The sequence below is a fragment of the Hipposideros armiger genome, unplaced genomic scaffold, assembly GCF_001890085.2.
Source record: "Hipposideros armiger isolate ML-2016 unplaced genomic scaffold, ASM189008v1 scaffold_20, whole genome shotgun sequence".
NCBI classification, from domain to species: Eukaryota; Metazoa; Chordata; class Mammalia; order Chiroptera; family Hipposideridae; genus Hipposideros; species Hipposideros armiger.
The window spans coordinates 42,208-48,591 of record NW_017731370.1 but is presented as its reverse complement, the minus strand read 5'-3'; positions in this window follow the sequence as shown (position 1 = coordinate 48,591).

The window sequence follows — 6,384 nt, the reverse complement described above, 5'->3', positions numbered from 1 at the left end:
AGTGAAATGTGTCTTCAAGTATTCTACCTATTTTTTTCCCATTGTGCTGATTGTATTTTTCATCTTTATTCATAGGAATTCTTTATTTATTCTGTGTAGTAGTCCTTTACCAGATACATGGGTTGTAAATATTTTTTCCAGTTCTATGGTTAGCCTTTCACTCTCTTAACAGTGTTCCTTAATGAAGTGAATTTATTAATTTTAATGAATTTGAATTAAGCAATCTATTCCTTTATGGTTTGTGCTTTTAATGTTCTATTTATGAAAGCCTTTCTACTCCAAGATTATAAAGATAACATCCTGTATCATTTGTCTCAAAGCTTTGTAGTTTTGCCTTTCATGTTTATATTCTGAATAGACCTAATATTGTCAAGTATGAACTAGAGATATAATTTCATTTATTAATACTTTCTAGATGTGTATCCACTTGTCTCATTGAAACTTACTAAGAAGTCTGTTCTTGTACCTTGCCACCTTTTTTTTATGTAACAGATGTCTGTATACATGTAAGTTTGATGGTAGGATCATTATTTGAATTCTTATGTCAACGTCTCTTTACCTTTGCTTTTTATATCTGATGGTATAGGTTTTCTCTTCAATGCAGTTTTCTTTTTGTGGGGGAGGGTACTTATATTCTGAGTTTACTTCAGCTCCTGCCCTGCCCTTGCCAGCAAAACAATTGTGGCATGTTATCCTAGAACTGGTTTATTGCACCTGTATATCAGTCTCTAGGACAAGAACAAAGGCAATGGCAAAACAAAAATAATGTTTTTATTAAATTGTTGAACTAAGCTTTGGAAAAATTGACCTTTGGGTGGACTGAGTTTTAGTGATCTGGTGTCCCTTTCCCAGCCTTCCATTGGCCTAGGCCCTCGTGCAGTTCTAGTCCTAATGTGATGCCTTGCCATGATAATTTCCCTACCATCAACTTAAAAAAGGCATTGACCCACACATTGAACCAGTGAGTAACTTGTCCTCATATACATCCTGTTGATGAGTACATTTGAACTGTTGGGGAACGTGTCTACTTAGTTAAAAAATAACACTCTCTAAACTCTTTCTCTCTCAACTTTAAGGGCTCTAACTGTAAATATGTAACTGAAAATCAATGGTAAAACTGAGAACAGCTGATTGGTGTAGACTTGTAATTCATAATTCAGGTTATGAGATATAGGGAACTAGCAAGAGGTGATTAAAACCAGCCACTTGAGTGAAAGTTCCTTGAAGGCATCTCAAGTTCATCACTGTATTCCCAATGTCTAGAACAGTGTCTGGCACACAATAGAGGCTTAGTTTTATAAAACATGTCTTTATTCATATTTCCAGACAGGGGTCTTCTGTTAGAAAAGGTCTCTTCTGCAAAAGTCTAATGTCTAGCAAATTCAGAAGGATGTAGTATGTCATCCCTTTCTTTTCCTACCTCCAGGTCTTGCCTGATAAGAAAAATAAAGAATGTCTCAAAAGAGACTGGAATTTAACACATTACTTTTCATTACCTTTGTTCTGAAGCTGTGGAAGTCTTCCCTAAAGCCAGAAAAAGGTAGTGAAGATAGCATCCTCATGTGCCCTGCCTCTGGGAAGGAACATTTAACAATAATAGCAAAGATAATGGCCATAATAACAACAGGTGCTGGCACTTGTAAAGTGATCACTATGGGCCAGTGTGGTCTTAAATTCATTACATGAAACAACTCATTTAGTCCACAGCAATCCTATGGTATGGTTTCATTTTCTCCATCTTACAGATAATGGGGCAAGGGCAAGGAAAGGTTAAAGGATTCATCCTGGGTCATTCATTTTGTAAGAGCAACCTAGAGTTAATACCTTGATAAGCTGGTACTACAGTGTGTGCTCTTAGTAGCTATTTTATGTGGTATTTAGGCAAGCCAGTTCTAGTCCACTGCCAACCCTATGCATTATACACACAGAGATGCCAATTATTATGAGAATTAAGGATTAATTTGGGAGAGAGGTATACATTTTATTTCCATTCTGGATTTTTGCCTTATTTCCTTACTTGAATTCAAGTTCTGTCACCTTGAGACATTGGAGACAATTAAAGATCAAAAGGGTACCCACACGTGTTGGCCATGTAAGGCCATTGGTTGATGAATGAAACATTGCTTTCAAGGAGCATTCTATGGTCAGGAAAAGATACACAAAAACCAAGAATTATGTATTAATAAATTTATGTTAAAATAGAGATGTATACAGAGTGCTACAGTAACATATAGAAGGAGTAGTTAACTCTGCTAAGTGTGGGAGAGAGAGGCAGGAATGTCAGACAAATTTTGCAAAGGGTGTTTTAAAGGCTGAATAGAAGTTTGGCATGTGAGAAAGTAGGATGTTGGTGTCAGTGCTCTTTGTAAAGGCACCAAGCTCTGAGTGAGGTTGGCATGTTGGATGACGATGGCAGGGAGTATATTAGAGGTATGATCCAAGACAAAAGAGTAAGACGAATTGTCCAGGGTCGATGTAGAGTCAGCAAATTGGAGTTCTGCAGAGCTTAAAGTTATTTTCTAAGGTTCAGTCATTCCTCCATTATCCAAATGCATCACCATAACTGAGGTCAAAAAGGCAGACACAAAAAGAGGTTAAGTGACTTGTCCTGGGTCACCCAGTTAGTAAGATTTTATGTGATTGAAATAAATGTCCTGGGAAATAGATGAGGTATTAGGAAAGATAGAAAATTCTTTGTGAGGTATTTTTCTGACACATATATAGCCATGGTATTTAGTTCCCTAGATGTAGAGTGAATAATGAGGATGCTTTCAGAAGAATAATCTTCAACAAGATTCTTTAAACCTATTTCTGGTTCCTTTTATATTATTCCTGGGATATGCATCTATATGTAAAATTCCCTTTAATTAACTAACTGCACTGACATGCATTTGCAAGTATTTCATTTAATATACACCTGCCTTTTCTGTGATTCACACAAATATATCCAATTCTACTAATGTTTCATAATGTTCTCAATTATGAGAGCAAAATAACTCAGTTATGAGAAAATATACCAATGATTATTTTAAATTGCAGCAACAATAAAATTGAGAGTTTTAACTGAACAATTTGAGATTTTTAATTGAAATATTTGTGCATAAAAGCCCATGATGTCACCACTAATGGCTAATTTGTTTGTCTGACTCATAATGAATATGGGGGAATTGTTTTAATAAAGATGAATTGATTTTAATAAAGACTAAAATTCCTTTAATTCAGTTTAACAGAAGCCACAGTATTAACAGTTTTTCTAGAAGAAATGCAAGAGTCATTTTTTTCCAGAAGTTCCCTGCTAGATTTCAACACTTTGCTTGAGAAATCAGAAGGGCATTGTTAACATACTCTATTTCATTTGGAATAGTTTTAACTTTTGGTAATCAGCTCAATAAATGGAACTGACTACTTTTACCCTAAGACAATGACAGGCATCACCAGGATATGCCACTGGTTAAGTCATTACTTCTTTTTGTATTGGAAGGAGTTGTTGAAAAATTTCAGTGTATGTTTTCTTTTTCTATATTTGAAGATATATATGTTTCTTACTTAAGAGTGTTACAGAATTAATTTAATGAATAAAGTGACTACCCTGGCCTCATCTCTACTATTTTGCCATGAAATAAGAAAGTCATTTTGACCTCAGCACTATAGTCAGAGGACAAATCAATGTAGACTATATATCCTTCCATGTCCTCATAGGAATGCCCCAAATCCCCACATTTATTTAATATGTCTTTATCCAATACCTACTATGTGCTCTAAACTATACAAAACCTTTGAGGGGATGTGTATTTATAAGAGATACAGTACCTGGGTTCTAGAATACCTAGCCCTAACAGCCATTTACTAGCTAAATCTTAACTTATCTGAGCTCCTCTATTAAATGCAAATTATAATAGTTACATGCATAACTATCATGGAGACTAAATAAAATAATACAAGTAGCACTGGCACATTGTAGATGCTCAATACCTATTGGTTTATCATTTTCTGTAAGTCATGACATTTGAGTTATATTGAAAAGAACTACATCCACAGTCAGACAAAAATTCAAAGGACTCTAGAGCAAGTAATGTATGTATGGCATAATTAATTGTGAGGAGTGTTAGGAAAGAAGGTGGGTCACCAATATTAATAGAGTTGCTCTTTCTTGAGGTTGAGGTGATCAGGTGAGGCTTCATGAAGTTGATAAAATTTGAGTTTGGCCTTAAGGGATGCTACTCCAGATGTATATGTTGGAAAAGAGATGAAAGTTCTGGTTGAGTAAAATTGTGAGCAGCATCTTGGGTTAGGACTGTAGATGTCACTTATAAGAACTAAGAGTAGGATAATTTGACTAGAACAGATAATTTAGGTAGACAAATGGGGAACAGATGCAATTTTAAAGTTAAACAAAGACGAGCTTGTGAAAGTTAAAAAAGTATTATTTAGGTAATGGAAGTCATAAGACTTTGGAGTTGAGGCTGGCATTTTTAAGAAAACTAGCTTAGCTTTAAAATGCAGGATGAATAAAAAATTGAGTGACCAGAGTTTCAATAATAAGGTCTGAATGAATTAGGTAGTGGCAGAGCAATAGGAGAAAGAAGTATAGAACTTCAGTGAAGGAAGACATGATTGGCTTTGGTTCCTGATTGATATATGGAGGTGAAAAAGAAAGAGGAAACTAAGATTGACCCAAGCATTCAATATTTGTTAATTCAGAAAATGAGAGAAGATTGAATTAATTTTGGAAGACAATGAGTTTGCTTTTGGACATGTTCAACTTAAAGTGATTACAGGGCATCAAAATAGAAAGCTCTAGTCAATAGTTGGCATATGTGGAGACAAATTCAAAAGACAGATCAGGAAATCAAGATGTAAATCATTCGTCCTCATGAAGTAATAAAAAATTTAAGGACAGATGAAGGTTTCAAGGCAGTGTTTCTCCACTGTATTTGGTATTGTAAAACATATTCAATAAAAACTTACTGAGACACTAATGCATGTCCTGCATGCCAGGCATTTTTCTGTGTACCAGAAATATGTGAACAACAACAAAGTTTCCATTGCCATGGAGTAGTCAGCACATGATTATTGACATGCATGATAATATTCAGTTCCATTTGATAGCTCTAATGCCATGTATCTCAAGAAAGTCTATTTGCATGGAAGTGAAGAACAGTGTCATTGCTATTAAAATAATTCTAAATCTGCTCTAATTTATTAGGAAAATAAATCATTCACAAACATTGATAACTTACTGTAAATAATTTAGCAGTGATAACCACTGTACCTCAACATCTTATGATGAGAACTTTTGCTTTAAGAAGAGGTTAGGAAGACATCAAAGTGGATCAAATTGAAACCTTGGGGAGTAAACACACGTAAAGAATGGGAAAAGTAATAAGTAGATTAAATCAATCAAGAGATAGATGAATGGACAGATAAAAAGATAAATAAAAGTAGATAGAGATTACAGAATTTATAAGACTAGGAAGAGAGCCAGTTAGGAGAGTGCCACTGAAGCTGAGGGGGAAAGAAATTAAGAAAGAGGACATATTTCACAACATTTAATGATAATGATAGATTTAGAGAATGAGGATCAGGGAATTGAAAGCTCACTGATAAACTTTTCAAGGAGCAGTTCAGCAAAGTAGAAAGGTAATATCAATGAGGTTATAGAAAATAGCATTTGTAGGAAGAAGGAAGGCACAAAATGACACAAAGTTTTGTCTTACACAAATTATCTATAAACAAATGATTAGTTGATTATGGAAAAGAGAAATAAAGGTGTTCAGGAGGATGGTTAGGCTGTGGTTGGAAAGGTGTACAGAATCCCCAAAGCTGAAGCACACTCAGTAGAACCACCGAATACATGTGTCACAGGATATGAATTTTGGGGTCAAGAAGAGGATGTCAGGTCCTAGAGCTGTAGTTTGAAAGAAATGCTTTCTCAGGGGAGGAGGAGACCCTGTATCAACTCCAGTATTACGTGAGAGAGACTTGAGCTTGGGAAGTCTCAGCCAAATTTGTTTATGGTATTGCTTTGCATAAACATTTCAGAACCTGGGTGAAGGATACATTCCATACAGATGAAATATTTGGTAGACACTGGTTGGAAGATAAATGCAAATGTAGTCCAAAAATGGTATTGAGCTATAGTAGTAACTCTGTGGTTGGAGAGAATCAGATCGATAACATATTTAGGATTAATGTGGCTTTGTAAAAAACTGAGTATGGGGATGAAAGATTAGCTGAAAAAAGGTCTCCATAAACAAATATTTATTAGGTACTTAACCTATTAATCAGTCTCACAAGAGAAGAAGTAAGTTTGCCTGTCTTAGTTGGAGGCAAGATGATGAATTAAGTTTTGATAATGAGTCAGAAGTGCTTTCAAAACAAACA